This window comes from Pleurodeles waltl, chromosome 2_1 (assembly GCF_031143425.1).
Source record: "Pleurodeles waltl isolate 20211129_DDA chromosome 2_1, aPleWal1.hap1.20221129, whole genome shotgun sequence".
NCBI lineage: Eukaryota > Metazoa > Chordata > Amphibia > Caudata > Salamandridae > Pleurodeles > Pleurodeles waltl.
Genome location: NC_090438.1, coordinates 48609671 through 48628453, shown reverse-complemented (window position 1 = coordinate 48628453; position 18783 = coordinate 48609671). Strand labels below are relative to the sequence as shown.

The 18783-nt window shown below is 53.5% G+C and overlaps 1 protein-coding gene across 2 annotated transcripts in view; it reads right to left on the bottom strand.

Moving 5' to 3' along the window:
- The window catches only part of P2RY4 (pyrimidinergic receptor P2Y4), a 102489-nt gene extending 84230 nt beyond the window's left edge, over nucleotides 1–18259 (bottom strand). Inside the window, exon 1 of one of the 2 annotated variants that reach the window (XM_069209875.1) lies at nucleotides 18122–18259. The gene's annotated coding sequence lies outside the window, so the exon portion shown is untranslated. The remainder of the gene's footprint in view (nucleotides 1–18121) is intronic. The other variant, XM_069209865.1, reaches the window with a different exon arrangement.
- Nucleotides 18260–18783: the final 524 nt, after the last annotated feature.

Genomic DNA, 18783 nt, shown 5'->3' with positions numbered 1-18783 from the left:
CCTTCAGCTTCTCCAGAGAGCAGGAGGCTCTGATGTGCATTGGGAGGTAGTTCCACGCTTTAGGAGTGACGTATGAGAAGGCTCAACCTCCGTCTCTGTTCTGTGTTAGTGTGGGATGTGTTCAAATAGGAGTCCAGCTGGTCAGAGGTTGTTGACTGATAGATGGAAGGAGATGCAATTGGTCAGGTAGTCTGAGCTTATGGTCTGTGTTGTGTAGTGCCTTGAATGCAAGAGTGTGGGGAGTTTGTGAACACACTTGTGCCTTGGGAGCCAGGGGAGCTCCCTGAGGTGTGGTGTGATGTGGGTTCTGCATAGAAAGGGGAGAATGAGTCTAGCTGCCGCGTTGTGGATGATTTGGAGTCTTCGGATGAGTTGCTTGGGGATCCTGGCCTAGAGGGTGTTTCTGTTGTGCATCTTGTTGGTGACAGATGCAGGGGTGGCAGTTATCCTGGTGTTGCTCGGGAGCCATTTGAAGATCTTCCTCAGCATCCTCAGGGTGTGGAAGCAGGCAGCTGTGACAGCGTTGACTTGTGCGGGCATGTCCAGGTTGTTGGCAATGATTATTCAGAGGTTCCTGGCATGGGTTCAGGGAGTGGGCACCAAGTTGGGTCCAGAGTGAGGAAGATATTTTTTTATCAAAGATCACTACTTCAATCTTGTCGTGTTTAGCTTGAGGCAGTTAGACTTCACCCTGGTACCGACCTCAGGCAAGCAGGCGGTGAACTTGTTCCTTGAGTTTTTGTTTTTTTGTTTTTTTTGAGAGAGGATGTTGATGTTGTGGGCAAGGATGACATTGACTAGTGGAGTCATATATATGTTGAAGAGGGTAGAGCTGAAGAATAAACCTTGGGTTGCTCCGCTGATGAGTTTACAGGCTTCCAAGGTTCACAGTGTTAGGCTGACTGACTGAGCTCTTTCTATTAGAGAGAAGCAGATCTGGTGAAGAGCAGGTCCTTGAGTGCCGATCTGGAGTATGCGACTGATGAGGGTGAAGGGTGATACAATGTCGAAGGCCACCAAGAGGTTCAAAAGTATGAGGGTCGCGGTCTCTCCTATGTCCAGGATCAAGCGAATGTTGTTTGCTGTGGCTAAGAGGGCTGTTTCCGTGAAGTGGTTGGGTCTGAAGCTGGACTGTGTGGCATCTAGGAGCTGGTATTTGATGGGGTGGTCAGTAGTAGGTATGGTAGGAGGGAGATTGGTCTGTAGTTGTTGAGCTTGGTTGGGTCATCCGAAGGTTTCTTGAGCTGGGCAGTGACTGCGGCATTTCCAAGTTTCTGGGAAGATGGCTGAGTCAATGGAGGCATTGAGGAGTGGGGTGATAGCGCTGATGATCTTGGTGAGTCCCTTGCTGGAGGCGTGGTGGGGACAGGGGCCCCACGGGGCTCCGGAGTGGATGGACTTCATGGTAGTGGTGGTTTCATCTACGGTGAATGTGGTTCAGGTCCATTCTCCGTCTAAGACGAGGAGACTTGCTGGGAGATCAAAGGAGTCCATTTGCAGGTTGAAGTTGCCATATGTGGATGTGATCTTGTTTCAGAGAAGTCGGAGAGATTGCCGCAGAGCTCTTGAGAGGGAGTTGGAGGCGGCTGCAGCCATGATGAACTCTTTGACGATGGTGAATATTGCCTGCGTTGATGCGGTCTGGGAGGGCTGTGCACTTGCTCTTCTGGATTTGCTGGTGGTATCTTCTCAGCGTGGAGTTGTCCGCCTTTGTCCACCGGTCTTGGCTCGCTCTCCACGTGTGCTCCAGATGCTTACAGCGCTATTTCCTCAGTTTTAGGACGTGACCGTGCTATAAACTTTTAACAATACCTGCCATGCAAGGGACCCCAAGCGAAGGAATGCAAATGCTGGCTATTACAGCATGTCACTATAGGAGTATTTTCCATTGATGACAGGAGGTTTGATCAGATTTTATGTTTGGAATGTCAGCAGTTACTTGTTGAAGAAAAAAGCAGACTCTCTCCAATGCACGATTCTATGCCTCACCCTGTACCTCTCCCACAATATCCTCTACCTTCACTCTCTGACTCATCCCAAACCTCGTCCGACTACCGTGATCTCCAAAACAACCCTTTCTAGGCCCTTCCCTCATGCATCGCTCCTTTGACTCATTCTAAACCTCTTTATACTACTATGATCTCCCTAATCCCTTTCTACAGACTCTTCCCTCCTCCTCTCCTTTTACTCACCCAAACCTCACCTTACTACTGCGATCGCCCAATTACCACTTCCTAGAGACTTCCCTCCTCTGCCCCTCCACCCTATTCAAGCAACAGCCTCGCATATTCACTGCCCAGATGAACTCATATTTCCATATACTAATCCACCACTAATGCCTTTTGGGTTCTGGAGTAGGGTGCACCTTTCCAAAAAGTGCTTCGATGCCTCATCGGGGGTAGTAAGCACTATATGGATGCAATTGCAATTAGAAATGTTGCTTTGAAAGGTTGTCAACTTCTGCAAGTACTCGGTATGTTAGTGTCAGTGATGATCAAAAACAACTGAAATCTGTGCTTTCCCCTGGTGTCCAAGCCCCTTTCACTGCGAATCAGTGATGGAGGGAGTGCGTGAGCCTGTGACTGAGTGTTCTGTGATTGTGATCACTGTAACTTTGAATGTGCGTGAGTATATATGTGTGCAAACACGTGCACACGTGCACAAACACTCTTCACTCTTGCCCATTGTAGGTGGCCCCACCAATTATATTTGTGGCCCGTTGCATCTCATTCCCCCGTCCCCAGCTCCTTAGAAATCACTTCTAGAGATAACACTGCTGCTGCAAACATCTGTGCTATTTCAGCTCCAAATCCCACTGAAGGCAACTCTACCTTTCATCCTTCAGAGGTCGATAAAACGAGTGCTAAGTCTTTTATGCGAGCGTAGCTTCGCTGCACCGTTTGTAAAGCGCCTAGACACTTTGGAAACAGTGTATCGTGACCCGTGAACGTTTCAAGTGTTAAAAAAATACCTGTCCATACTGAGAGTATGGTGACTCCTACGTGCAAGGTCCTAGATCCTCTCCCGCTGGCGCTGGTCTTTACCTTAGCATGACAGTCGTCTAGGCGCTTAGTACAATATGCAGGTCAAGGGTTTCAGTCCTGCATCCTTCCACTGTCATGTGGTTGCCATTTGGCAGCAGGACCACTGGGATTATGCGATTGTGTGGCCGCAGCGATTTCCGCATAATTATATATTTATTACATAAATCACATAATCCACCATCTGCCGCATAATCTGCAGAAGTTTAACAAAAAAAAAAATCTACCTCAAACGGTTGAAATGAAACTAAAAATGCAGTGAAAGGCCCGAGTAGTGAGAATTACTGCTCAGTGAAAGGCCCTTCAGAAAGCTGGATTGGTCCCCTTGCTGCTGCTTAATGCTATATTTGGGTATTAGAATGGTAGTTATGCGGTGCAAACAACGTCCACACCGTGTTACCAAATTAAAACATTATGAAATAATTAAGTAATACTATTACAAAACGTGCCGCATTATGCCGCACAATTTGCCTTTCTTGCAGCATAATTTACTCAAACCTGCCACGTAATTTGACCCCCTTCTACTGCGTAATTCCAGTGGCCCTGCCGTTGAGTTACGAAACAGCCTGGCTATTCTCTAAGAGTCTAGGCACATTCGGCTTGTAGTTTGCTCTTTACAGACGAGCACTGACAGTATTACACAACAGGAACCGTGAATGGCTTATTTAATTATTTCACAAGTTTATTCCTAGTGAACTGCTGGACTTCCCTGGAAGGCTGAAAACACAGGGTGCATTGTTCTGTGGGGGCCTCGGATGCCCCAATGAGGAATCCCATTCACCCCTGCAGTGCATTCAGGATCACCACACTGTGACTGGCCGGGGTTAGAGGTCAGAGGCCACATCTGGACAGTGCACAAAGGCCCTTGTGTTAAAGTACACTAGAGGTGGGGTGGGGGGGTCGGAGATTACTCCTCCGCCATCAGAGACACACAGAGGGACTGTCACATTCCAGGCACTAATGAGTCACTCGGGAAGAAGTGGGGGCGCAGAGAGAGCCCCCCCCGCCATGAGATGCAAGCAGGGCCACTGTGCACCTCGACGGGGCTGAAATCACTCACTTTTGTGACGGGGCCGATGCTGTGTATTCCGGGGGGGTATGAGGTGGGGGCAGGAGGGGATTAATCAGCGGGTGTCGACCCCCCCAAAAGAAGATAAAGTGTAAAGAAGGCCCTCTGTTTACTTTGGATGAGATAACAACCGCCCCTTCCCTCCTTTCACCACAAATCTCTTATGTAGCGCTTAGAACAGGGCTGAGCGCTAGTTACATGGGCAGGGCTGGGGGGAGAGTGAAGGGGTAGGGAGCAGTGGATCGTACCCCAACCGTTGCTGATAGATCGATAAGTTTCTTATTTGCTGGTTGAAGTCAGTCAGGGAAACACGAACTTATAATTTTAAACCCACCGAGGCGGTCTTTGCACTTTGAGTTCAGCGTGGTTAACAACGGAGGGGGCACCTGGCAAACAGGCTGCACTAAATGTCTCTGCCCAAGTCACCATCTGATAGGGCAGCTCCAGGCCTTCCCTGGTCTCCAGCCTTACCCCACATATACCAGCTCTTGCTACCCCCTGTGAGCTGCAGGCGCCTAGAAGCAGGGAACCTCTCCTCCTGCCCATGTCACCATCTGATAGGGCAGCTAGAGACCTTCCCTGGTCTCCAGCCTTCCCCCAGATATACTATTTCTTGCTGCACCCTGTGATCCGCAGGCGCTTAGAAGCAGGGAGCCTCTGCTCATATCCATGTCACCATCATATGCAGCAGCTAGAGACCTTCCCTTGTCTCCAGCCTTACCCCAGAAATACTAGCTCTTGCTGCCCCCTGTGATCCGCAGGTGCTTAGAAGCAGGGAACCTCTGCTCATATCCATGTCACCATAATATGCAGTAGCTAGAGACCTTCCCTGGCCTCCAGCCTTACTCCAGATGTACCAGCTCTTACTGCCGCCCTGTGAGCTGCAGGCGCTTAGAAGCAGGGAACCTCTGCTCATACCCATGTCACCATCATATGCAGCAGCTACAGGCCTTCCTTGGTCTCCAGCCTTACCCCAGATGTACCAGTACCTGCTGCCCTCTGTGAGCCACAGGCGCTTAGAAGCTCTGACCCTCTCCTCATGTGACCATCTTATGCAGCAGCTACAGGCCTTCCTTTGTCTCCAGCTTTACCGGATGTGCCAGCTCTTGCTGCCGCCCTGTGAGCCTCAGCGCTTAGAAGCTCTGACCCTCTCCTTCTGCCCAGGTGCCCATCTTATGCAGCAGCTACAGGCCTTCCCTGGTCTCCAGCCTTACCCCAGATGTACCAGTACCTGCTGTCCCCTGTGAGCCGCAGGCGCTTAGAAGCTCTGACCCTCTCCTCATGTGCCCATCTTATGCAGCAGCTACAGGCCTTCCTTGGTCTCCAGCTTTACCCGGATGTACCAGCACTTGCTGCCCCGTGAGCCGCAGGCATCAGAGCTTCCATACTCTGTGGCAGATGGAAATCCCTCTAATGTGGAAACTCAATTCTACGGATACTCTCAGGATACGGGAGCTCTGCCAGGAAACCTCACCTGGATGTAACGAGACCCGGAACTACTACACTCCCGATCAAAACGTGCATCAAACCTACAAAAAATGAAATATTGTAATCTAACTCACATTCAAACCTCACGAGGGGCCTGCGTGAAGAAGGCGGCCAAAAGCAATATATGTTGTGCCCTCCTCAGCAGGAGATAGGATATTGCATTCAACACATACATACATAGCTAATTCTATGTTGGAAAGTGAGGTGACACTTGTGACATGGGGTCTGCGTCCTCCAAGCCACACGGGGGCATGGTCACCCCTGAAATGAAAGTCCTATGACATCATAAGACTTGAGAAAGTAGGAAAGACAAGTTACGGGGTAGGTCAATAATACATCTTCTCAGAGGGGCTACAAAATAACCCCCTCCCTTGCACAGTTCATAGTGCATAGAAGCAGGTGTCCAAACTCAGAAAGGCCTAAGAATACACAGTGGTGGAAAGTGCATTTTGTGAACAAATATCTCGAAAACATGACAGGTCAACTCCTGACAAAAATGATACATTCTTTCTAGGAGGTTTTAATCTCAGTTGGGGCTCTTTCAATGACACAGGTACCCCCAATCTTCAGTCCGTCGCAAGAGCCACGTCCTTTGCCAACATGTCTAAAGCGCTTCGGCCGAACTCATATCCTTCATCTATTCACGCTAAACCCGGCTCCCTCGCGCCTGGTGGCCCCGTGACTGCTGACCAATCAGATCACTTCCTCATCATATGCACTTTGTCTACTTCTCAACCCTCAAGAAAGTGGACCTGGATCTGAGACCTACGAAAATCAACCCCTGACAGCCACATGAGCGGACAAGAAGGCAACGTGAAATCAGTGCCGCAAACACCTAAACTGAGCATTCCTCGTGCAGACCACACAACGTCACCCCTTCTCCATCACAATGAGATGTCATCCTTCTCTTGAGATAAGGGGGCCCTCTAACTATTGAAAACAAGAGTGCTAGAAGTCTACAGTCTGGTACACTGATCATCTTAACAACGGAAGTGGGACATCTCAAGGGGTTGAAAGAAAATGACTAAAAAACACCTGCCCTCAACAGATACACCCTGAAATCCAAACGAGGGGCCTACAAGAAAAATGCAACGCTGGCCACAGCTAAGTATTTGAGTGGACAGTTGAATGGGGCCAACACTGCCCAACACAACTCTTCAAACGCTGGACGAATCTGGCGCCCAAGCAGGCAAGTGTGAACTTCAGAAATAAAATGAGTTTGCTAAATTCATTGATAATAAATGTAACTTTATGAGGCAATCATTCTTCTCCTCCCCTTAGATACCCCTGACATAACCATCACCAAGAAAACAAACACCTTCTGGCCTCACTTTGAACCAGTCACAGAGGAGATTCTTAAGTAAACACAACTGTTGAGCTAACCAGCTCAGCCCCCCTTACCTCCAAATCTGTCCAAAACCGTGAGCATTGATTCCAAACTGGCTTAAAATCACCAATTCATCCTTCGAGCATGGTTGTGGGCCTGGTTCGCCCAGAATACGACAGGTTATACCTCCTTTTAAATAACCTAGTGCAGAGACAAGCTGCACTGAGAGCAGGATTACCATCACAGGATTAGTAGTAGAACATCACAGGGCACTGAGTCGCATCCCAGCTCAAGAACTATCTGCAAGAAAACAAGCTTACTGGTGACTTCCAATCAATTACCCTGCACGTCACAGCACAGAAACCTCAATGGGGCCCAGGATGGGTGATGACTTCAATGACAGAAGCCTTCTGATCCTATTAAATAGTTCCTTGGCCTTGGATATAGGGGAGTGTAGGAGGTTGTCTCAGTTTATGGTGTACCCTATACTGAGTCCAGGCAACCCTTAGTGCTAGTGTCTTGGTGACTGGATAGTCAAAGCTCTCTATGGTAAGCTGTGGAGAGCAGCTCAGGCATATAAAGCACTTAAAATACCACAATAGTCAGTCAGTGATGTTCACACAAGAAAGAATAACACCAAGTGTTACAAAAATAAAATAGTCATTATTGTAGCACTAGTTCTCTCCTAACTTTGGTATGTCTCTAGATATCTACACGCAAGTCAGTAACATGCAGGAAAAGCACAGAAACACATGGGGCCCTATGGGGGAGCTAAACCATATACTAACAAAATGGTATAAGAACACACATGTCCCACCAAGGTGAGTGTGTTAGGATCCCAGGGGCTGGGGAAGTACGAAATTCCCCAAGGTAAGTAATAGAAACCCCTCAGGTGTCCGTGTGCAGAGGTGTTATCTAACCGGGTGCCCCAAGGGCTAACACAGGACCGTCGCGGTTGGAATTTTTAGGATTCAGGGCCCTTGCCAGAGGACCTCAAGGAAACCAGTGGCAAAGGGGAGGTTTGGTAGTGCCCCCACCCAAGGATCCCCAGGGTGTACCTACACCAGCGAGACCAGATGCATATGGACGAAGTGATGCCTGAAACCTTTGTTGAAGTCAGTGGGAGCCTCGGTTGCCCAGCTGCTGTTGCGACCTGTGGACCAGGTGGGTGGAACCCAAGGGTGGATTCCGGACAAGAAGAACCTGACAAGAAGGGGACAGAGTCCAGACCACTCGGAGATGTCCAGGTGGTGCAGTTAGGTCAGTGGCCAGCAGAACCACCAACAAGGCTTGGCAAATGCAGGAAAGAGCCGCAGGGAAGTTTGCAAGTTTTTGGGGACCAGCAAGGTCCAAATGACTCAAACCTTGGAGGGGAGTCAGGGCCGTCCCTCAGCAAGCAGAAGAGCCAGGAGGGATCATTGGAGCCCCCACAAAGACCTACTGGCAGCAGTCACAGAGAGTCACAAAGAGGGAGGCCCGCGCCGCTGGAGTTGCAGGGAAGCTGCTGTTCTTAGAGTTGCAGAGTGCTTGAGGTCGGGGCTTCAAGCTTGAAGAGCTCACCAAGCCTTGGTAACAGCAACAGCCGCGGTGCACAGGGGTTCCGTCCCAGTGGCTACAGCAATGGCCCACCATCTCCCAAGATGGACAGAAGACAGGTTGGCCCTGGAGAGGGCCACAGAGCCACCACCTGTGTTGTAGAGCCTTTTGAAGTCCATCGGACAGCAGGATCCACCTGCTGGTCGTTGTCGTCGAGTTGCCTGCAGATGCCGGGAGTGCCTCCTTCACTCCAAGGGGCATTGCTTTGTGCTTCCGGATGCAAAGTCCTTGTGACCTAGGAGGATGCACGGCCACGGAGGTTGCAGCATTCTTGCAGGATCTGGAGAAATAATGTTGCAGTGGGAGCCCTCCTACTGGATCACGTCTTGTTTCAGTTCCCAGCGCAGACCAGCAGTGGTTCCAGAGGCCAGGTTGCAGAAATGTCTTGCAGAGAGTTCTTTGTCAGGGGAGCCCTTAAGTAACCCAGAAAGGGGGTTGTTCACTGTCTGCAGTGACCCACCTATAAGAGGGGGTCAAGGATGTCACCTAGCTGGCCTAACCAGTCAAAAGCTCCCAGGGGCCTTCGCCCATCTTGTTTCCAAGATGGCAGAATCAAATGGCCGCCTGTCAGAGCTCTGTGCACCTCTCTAGGGAAGGAGCTGGGCAGGGGGGAGGCCACTACCTGTCCTTTGTGTAGTTTTGTGCCAAAACCGGGTGTTCCTGTTCAGGTACAAACCTGTTTAGGCAAGGAGGGCACCAAATGTGCCCTACAAAGCAGTCTTGTGGTGCGCAGAGGCCACCCCACTCAGCCCAGAGTCACCCATTTCAAAGAGATAGGTGGTCACACCTCTTCCCTACAAGAAATCCATTGTTCTGCCTTCCCCTGCTTGAGTTAGGCTCATCGGCAGGAGGGCAGAACAATGTCTAGGGTCGGCAGCAGCACGGGATGGCAGGCAGACCCTACAAGGCTATACAGGCAAATCTGGGGGATCCTCTAAGAAACCCCGAGTACATCAGGCCATGGAACTAACACTGAAATTGATGTAGCTGCATGATTCCAGCTTAATACCAAACATGACTAGGTTTGGGGAACCCAGATTGTAACTGGACATCTTGTGTTGACCAGAGTCCACTACAGACCTTAAAATTGCTTTGCCACACTTAGAAAAGCCCAGAGAATTGAGTCTGGCGTTTGTAGGGGTCCCACGGCACCCTGCCCTTGGGCTCAAGGGCCTACCAGAGGGGTGACTTACAGTGTCCGATTGAAGTGACCGCGATATAAGGCAAGCCTTATATCTAAACTGAAAGGTGCATGCACCATTTCACGCAGGCTGCAATGGCAGGCTGCAGACAGTTTGCATGGACTCCCACGGGTGGCACAATACATGCTGCAGCCCATTGGAGTCCCCTGGTGTACCAGTGCCCCGGGTACCTAAGTACTGTTTAGCAGTGGCTTACAGGGGACACCAGTATGCCAAATTGTGGGTGAAAGAATCACTTACCAAGTCAATTTTAGGGGCGAGAGCACTGACACCAGGGTCCTGGTTAGCAGGATCCCAGTGTACCACAGTCTAAACACACTGACACCAGGCAAAAAGTGGGGGTAACAATGTCAGAAAGATCGTACTTTTTTATCAGGACCATAAAATACTCCATCAAAGAAAGGTTGTGATTTAATGACATGCTGCTAAAATGGTTTAAATCAGTGGTTCCCAATCTGTGATCCGGGGACCCCTGGGGGTCCACAAAGCCTCCTCAGGGGGTCCGCGACTACTTAGAACATTCAATAATATTAACAGATTAGGTCCCCGGATTCCAATTATGATTCAGTGGGGGTCCCCGGGTTCCAGTAATAATAAAGCGGGGGTCCACAGAAGTCAAAAGGTTGGGAACCACTGGTTTAAATCCTTATCTTCCAAGCTGACACCATTGTGTTAAAACTGGGGAGTCTCTCTGCTATATCGACCCCTCTGACCTGTGTACTACCGCAGGGTTCAATAGTGGCACTTTCACGTCAAATTATGTATATTTAATCCCTTGCAGGACTTCTCAGGCAGGAGTTTGGTGCCCTCTCTATGTAGGTGAAACCCAGGTCCCGGTTCGAATCCCTTCTGGGCATGCAATGCCCTCCCCCCGCCAGTCCAACATTCAAAAATAGCTAAAAGGCAACATTCAAGTCTAAATGAATTAATCACTGAATGTCTTCCTTTTTCAGGAAGAGAATGTCCTGGAAGTTCGATCACACTCACAAACTTGCACAATGGTGGTTATTCAGAAACCTGTGCCTGACCCTGGAAAAGTTGATTCATTCCTGAGAAGGGTAGGAGTAAATACCTTCCCGGGAGCCCCCGCTCCCACCCACGGGAGAGGATTAACTCACACGGAAACCTCTATGTGTGTGAAGCATTTTCCCAGAGAGTGACCTACTGGTCCTACACTGATACCCCCCCTCTAACCTCCCCCAGTACAGATATTACTCCCCACATTCTCAGAGGAACCTTGAGTAAAAAGCAGAAATGCCTCTGTCTTGAGGAAATACGTCTAACCACAGAAAGGACCAAAGTACCCCCGCAGCAGGCGCACAGGTCAGGTGACTGAGCTACCTCACAGGTCCCTCGGTACCACTGCACCCGCTCCTCCCTCCCGCAGGCCCCCCGGTACCTGCCCCTCTCTCCCTATGGACGCAGGGCCCATTCACTGAGCTTCCATTTCACTGCCCCGAACTGTCACTGAGGGCGCCATGTATTGACTCTCCGCGCTCAGTCCCTCGTTAGCTCCCATCTCTGCACCCACCCCTCCCCTCCTGCAGTCTCTGCTCCCACCCCTCCCCTCCCGCAGTCTCTGCTCTCATCCCACCCCTCCTGCGGTCTCTGCTCCCACCTCTCCCCTCCCACGGTCTCTGCACCCACCCCTCCCCTCCTGCGATCTCTGCTCCCACCCCTCCCCTCCTGCGGTCTCTGCTCCCACCAATCACATGCAGTCTCTGCTCCCTCTCCTCCGGCAGTCTCTGCTCCCTGTCCTCCGGCAGTCTCCACTCCCAGCAATCACATGCAGTCTTTGCTCCCACCCCTCACATGCAGTCTCTGCTCTCACCTCCTGCAGTCTCCACTCCCAGCAATCACATGCAGTCTTTGCTCCCTCCCCTACAGCAGTCTCTGCTCCCTCACTTCCTGCAGTCTCTGCTCCCACTCCTCGCATGCAGTCTCTACTGCTGTCCCTCACATTCAATCTCTGCTCCCACCCATCCCCTCCTGCAGTCTCTGCTCCCACCCCTCCCCTCCTCCAGTCTCTGCTTCCACCCCTCTCCTCCTGCAGTCTCTGCTTCCACCCCTCCCCTCCTGCAGTCTCTGCTTCTACTCCTCTCTTCCTGCAGTCTCCTGCAGTCTCTGCTTCCACCCCTCTCCTCCTGCAGTCTCTGCTCCCACCCCTCTCCTCCTGCAGTCTATGCTCCCACCCCTTGCATGCAGTCTCTGCTCCCTCCCCTCACCTCCTACAGTCTGTGCTCCCACACCTCACATGCAGTCTATGCTCCCACCCCTCATAACGCTCTCTGCTCCCACCCCTCACCTTCTGTAGTCTCTGCTCCCACCCCTCACCTCCTGCAGTCTATGTCCTCACCCTCCCCTCCTGCAGTCTATGCTCCCACCCCTCCCCTCCTGCAGTCTATGCTCCCACCCCTCACCTCCTGCAGTCTCTGCTCTCTCCCCTCACTTCCTACAGTCTATGCTCCCACCCCTTCCCTCCTGCAGTCTCTGCTCCCTCCTCTCACCTCCTACAGTCTATGCTCCCACACCTCACATGCAGTATTTGCTCCCTCCCCTACAGCAGTCTCTACTCCCTCACCTCCTGCAGTCTCTGCTCCCACTCCTCGCATGCAGTCTCTACTGCTGTCCCTCACATGCAATCTCTGCTCCCACCCCTCACCTCCTGCAGTCTCTGCTCTCACCCCTCACCTCCTGCAGTCTATGCTCCCACCCCTTGCATGCAGTCTCTGCTCCCTCCCCTCACCTCCTACAGTCTATGCTCCCACACCTCACATGCAGTCTATGCTCCCACCCCTCACAACGCTCTCTGCTCCCACCCCTCACCTTCTGTAGTCTCTGCTCCCACCCCTCACCTCCTGCAGTCTATGCCCTCACCCCTCCCCTCCTGCAGTCTATGCTCCCACACCTCACATGCAGTCTCTGCTCCCTCCCCTCCTGCAGTCTCTGCTCCCTCCCCTCACCTCCTACAGTCTATGCTCCCACACCTCACATGCAGTATTTGTTCCCTCCCCTACAGCAGTCTCTACTCCCTCACCTCCTGCAGTCTCTGCTCCCACTCCTCGCATGCAGTCTCTACTGCTGTCCCTCACATGCAATCTCTGCTCCCACCCCTCACCTCCTGCAGTCTCTGCTCTCACCCCTCACCTCCTGCAGTCTATGCTCCCACCCCTTGCATGCAGTCTCTGCTCCCTCCCCTCACCTCCTACAGTCTATGCTCCCACACCTCACATGCAGTCTATGCTCCCACCCCTCACAACGCTCTCTGCTCCCACCCCTCAGCTTCTGTAGTCTCTGCTCCCACCCCTCACCTCCTGCAGTCTATGCCCTCACCCCTCCCCTCCTGCAGTCTATGCTCCCACACCTCACATGCAGTCTCTGCTCCCTCCCCTCCTGCAGTCTCTGCTCCCTCCCCTCACCTCCTACAGTCTATGCTCCCACACCTCACATGCAGTATTTGCTCCCTCCCCTACAGCAGTCTCTACTCCCTCACCTCCTGCAGTCTCTGCTCCCACTCCTCCCATGCAGTCTCTACTGCTGTCCCTCACATTCAATCTCTGCTCCCACCCCTCAACTCCTGCAGTCTCTGCTCTCACCCCTCACCTCCTGCAGTCTATGCTCCCACCCCTTGCATGCAGTCTCTGCTCCCTCCCCTCACCTCCTACAGTCTATGCTCCCACACCTCACATGCAGTCTATGCTCCCACCCCTCACAACGCTCTCTGCTCCCACCCCTCACCTTCTGTAGTCTCTGATTCCCACCCCTCACCTCCTGCAGTCTATGCCCTCACCCCTCCCCTCCTGCAGTCTATGCTCCCATCCCTCACATGCAGTCTATGCTCCCACCCCTCCCCTCCTACAGTCTATGCTCCCTCCCCTCACCTCCTACAGTCTTTGCTCCCTCCCCTCACTTCCTACAGTCTATGCTCCCACCCCTCCCCTCCTGCAGTCTCTGCTCCCTCCCCTCACCTCCTACAGTCTATGCTCCCACACCTCACATGCAGTCTCTGCTTCCACCCCTACCCTCCTGCAGACTCTGCTCCCACTCCTCGCATGCGGTCTCTCCTGCTGTCCCTCACATTCAATCTCTGCTCCCACCCCTCACCTTCTGCAGTCTCTGCTCCCACCCCTCACCTCCTGCAGTCTCTGCTCCCACCCCTAACCTCCTGTAGTCTATGCTCCCTCCGCTCCTGCAGCCTCTGCTCCCACCCCTCCCCTCCTGCAGTCTCTGCTCCCGCCCCTCACATGCAGTCTCTGCTCTTACCACCTGCAGTCTCTGCTCCCACCAATCACATGCAGTCTCTGCTCCCTCCCCTCCGACAGTCTCTGCTCCCTCACCTCCTGCAGTCTCTGCTTCCACCTCCTGCAGTCTCTGCTCCCACCAATCACTTGCAGTCTCTGCTCGCACCCCTCCCCTCCTGCAGTCTCTGCTCCCTCCCCTCCTCCAACCTCTGCTCCCACCCCTAACCTCCTGCAGTCTATGCTCCAACCCCTCCCCTCCCCTTCTGCAGTCTCTGCTCCCATCCCTCACATGCAGTCTCTGCTCCCACCCCTCACATGCAGTCTCTACTGCTGTCCCTCACATGCAGTCTCTGCTCCTACCTCACATGCAGGCTCTGACCCCATTCCTCACATGCTGTCTTTTCTGCCACCCCTCACGTCCTGTCTCTTCTGGCAACCCTTGCGTGATGTCTCTTCTACAACCGCTCGTGTGCTGTCTCTTCTGGCAACTCTCACGTGCTGCTGTATCTGATGCGATCTCTCACAATCTCTACTGCTGCTCCTCACCGGCTTTGTTCCCACCTAGCACATGCAGTCTCTGCCCCCCTCCACATACAGTCTCTGCTGGTACCCATCACATGCAGGCACTGTTCCCATGTGTCACATGCAATCAGCTTCCATCCCTCACAAACGGTCTCTGGTCCCACCCCTCACATTCAATCTCTGCTGCCACCCCTCACATGCAGTCTCTGGTGCAACCCTCACACCCTGCAGTCTCTGCTCCCACCCCTCACATGCAGTCTCTGCCGTCACCCCTCACATGCAGTCTCTGCTGCTACCCCTCACATGCAGTCTCTGTCCCCACCCCTCACACCCTGCAGTCTCTGCTCCCACCCCTCACATGCAATCTCTGCTGCCACCCTTCACATGCCGTCTCTGGTGCACCCCTCACACCATGCAGTCTCTGCTCCCACCCCTCACATGCAGTCTCTGCCGTCACCCCTCACATGCAGTCTCTGCCCCATCCCTCACATCCTGCAGTCTCTGCTCCCATCCCTCACATGCAGTCTCTGCTGCTACCCCTCACAAGCAGTCTCTGCCCCCACCCCTCACACCCTGCAGTCTCTGCTCCCACCCCTCACATGCAGTCTCTGCTGCCACCCTTCACATGTCGTCTCTGGTGCACCCCTCACACCATGCCGTCTCTGCTCCCACCCCTTACATGTGCTGCCACCCCTCACATGCAGTCTCTGGTACACCCGTCACACCATGCAGTCTCTGCTCCCAACACACACATGCAATTTCTGCTGCTACCTCTCACATGCAGCCTGTTCCCACCTCTCACATGCAGTATTTGCTCCCCCTCACATGCAGTCTCTGCCCCACCCCTCACATGCAGTCTCCGCTCCCAACTCTCACTTGCAGTCTGCGCTCCCACCTCTCACATGCAGTCTATGCCCCCACTCCTCATTTGCCGTCTGCACTCCCACCCATCAGATGCAGTCTCTGCTCCCACCCCTCACATGTAGTCTCTACTGCTGTCCCTCACATGCAGTCCCTGCTCCCACCTCTCACATGTAGACTCTGTCCCCATCCCTCACGTGCTGTCTTTTCTGCCACCCCTCACGTGCTGTCTTTTCTGGCAACCCTCGCGTTATGTCTCTTCTGGCAACCCTCGCGTGATGTCTTCTTCTACAGCCGCTCACGTGCTGTCTCTTCTGGCAACACACATGTGCTGCTGTATCTGATGCGATCTCTCACAATCTCTACTGCAGCTCCTCACCGGCTTTGTTCCCACCTGGCACATGCAGTCTCTGCTCCCCCCCACATACAGTCTCTGCTGGTACCCCTCACATGCAGGCACTGCTCCCATTTGTCACATGTAGTCTCTTCTGGTACCCCTCACGTGCAGTCTCTGTTCCCACCTGTCACATGCAATCAGCTTCCATCTCTCACAAACGGTCTCTGCTCCCACCCCTCACATTCAATCTCTGCTGCCACCCCTCACATGCAGTCTCTGGTGCAACCCTCACACCCTGCAGTCTCTGCTCCCACCCCTCACATGCAGTCTCTGCCGTCACCCCTCACATGCAGTCTCTGCTGCTACCCCTCACATGCAGTCTCTGTCCCCACCCCTCACACCCTGCAGTCTCTGCTCCCACCCCTCACATGCAATCTCTGCTGCCACCCTTCACATGCCGTCTCTGGTGCACCCCTCACACCATGCAGTCTCTGCTCCCACCCCTCACATGCAGTCTCTGCCGTCACCCCTCACATGCAGTCTCTGCCCCATCCCTCACACCCTGCAGTCTCTGCTCCCATCCCTCACATGCAGTCTCTGCTGCTACCCCTCACAAGCAGTCTCTGCCCCCACCCCTCACACCCTGCAGTCTCTGCTCCCACCCCTCACATGCAGTCTCTGCTGCCACCCTTCACATGTCGTCTCTGGTGCACCCCTCACACCATGCCGTCTCTGCTCCCACCCCTTACATGCAGTCTCTGCCGTCACCCCTCACATGCAGTCTCTGCCCCATCCCTCACATCCTGCAGTCTCTGCTCCCATCCCTCACATGCAGTCTCTGCTGCTACCCCTCACAAGCAGTCTCTGCCCCCACCCCTCACACCCTGCAGTCTCTGCTCCCACCCCTCACATGCAGTCTCTGCTGCCACCCTTCACATGTCGTCTCTGGTGCACCCCTCACACCATGCCGTCTCTGCTCCCACCCCTCACATGCAGTCTCTGGTACACCCGTCACACCATGCAGTCTCTGCTCCCAACACACACATGCAATTTCTGCTGCTACCTCTCACATGCAGCCTGTTCCCACCTCTCACATGCAGTATTTGCTCCCCCTCACATGCAGTCTCTGCCCAACCCCTCACATGCAGTCTCCGCTCCCAACTCTCACTTGCAGTCTGCGCTCCCACCTCTCACATGCAGTCTATGCCCCCACTCCTCACTTGCCGTCTGCACTCCCACCCATCAGATGCAGTCTCTGCTCCCACCCCTCACATGTAGTCTCTACTGCTGTCCCTCACATGCAGTCCCTGCTCCCACCTCTCACATGTAGACTCTGTCCCCATCCCTCACGTGCTGTCTTTTCTGCCACCCCTCACGTGCTGTCTTTTCTGGCAACCCTCGCGTTATGTCTCTTCTGGCAACCCTCGCGTGATGTCTTCTTCTACAGCTGCTCACGTGCTGTCTCTTCTGGCAACACACACGTGCTGCTGTATCTGATGCGATCTCTCACAATCTCTACTGCAGCTCCTCACCGGCTTTGTTCCCACCTGGCACGTGCAGTCTCTGCTCCCCCCCACATACAGTCTCTGCTGGTACCCCTCACATGCAGCCTCTGTTACCATCTGTCACATGTAGTCGCTTCTGGTACCCCTCACATGCAGCCTCAGTTCCCATCTGTCACATGCAGCCTCTGTTCCCATCTGTCACATGTAGTCTCTTCTGGTACCCCTCACATGCAGCCTCTGTTCCCATCTGTCACATGTAGTCTCTGCTGGTACCCCTCACATGCAGCCTCTGTTCCCATCTGTCACATGTAGTCTCTGCTGGTACCCCTCACGTTCAGTCTCTGTTCCCACCTGTCACATGCAATCAGCTTCCAGTTCTCACAAACGGTCTCTGCTCCCAACCCCTCACATTCAATCTCTGCCGTCACCCCTCAGATGCAGTCTCTTACCCCACCCCTCACACCCTGAAGTCTCTGCTTCCACCCCTCTCATGCAGTCTCTGCTGCTACCCTTCACGCGCGGTCTCTGGTGCACCCCTCACACCCTGCAGTCTCTGCTCCCACCTCTCACATGCAGTCTCTGCTGTCACTCTTCACATGCGGTCTCTGGTGCACCCCTCACACCCTGCAGTCTCTGCTCCCAACACACACATGCAATTTCTGCTGCTACCTCTCACATGCAGCCTGTTCCCACCTCTCACATGCAGTGTTTGCTCCCCCTCACATGCAGTCTCTGTCCCAGCTCTCACATGCAGTCCCCGCTCCCACCCCTCACATGCAGTCCCCGCTCCCACCCCTCACATGCAGACTCTGCCCCACCCCTCACATGCAGTCTCCGCTCCCACCTCTCACTTGCAGTCTGCGCTCCCACCCCTCAGATGCAGTCTCTTCTGTCACCTCTGGTCTCCTAGCAGTCTCTTCTGTCCCTCTTACCTTCAGTCTCTCTTCCTGCTTCTGTCTCCACCCCTCGTCTCGCTGGATGGTGTCTCGGCTCTGCTCCTGTCTCTGCCGCCGGCCTTGGACAGCTCCAAACTTTCTCTAACTCCCACTCAGTGATGTCACCGCGTGTGGAAGGGGGTGAGGGCGGGAGTAGGAGGGCGTGGGCGAGAGAGGAGGAGTGTCCAAGGGAGCCTGGGCTGGCAGTCTCATGGCACCTCACCAGATTCACCACCATGCCCGGGCCTTAATGACTAATCATGGGGCGGGCACTGAGAGTAGGGGGCGGGAGTAAGGGGGATGGACAGTAAAGAGGGAGTGTCCCGAGGGCGCCAGGGCTGGCAGTCTCATGGCATCTCACCAGATCCAGCACCACAAAGGCCACTCAGACCCGGAGTGATGTTAACAATCACTACTGCCCGGGCTTTAATGACTGATCATAGACGGGGCAGTTAAGGGCCCGGAAGCAGCACGGTGTTGTATAGCGTGTAAACTCCAACACCCTTTCACACGCCACCGCTTCCCGGTAACTAAAGAACCCGTTATTACCCAACTCAACGTCTTCATTGCATCGGCCTCCAGAAACTGAAGGTCTGACCAGCCCTGCCGGGATGCGACCCTGCCGTCTGCTAACGTGTACGCATGTTTCATGCAGAAGC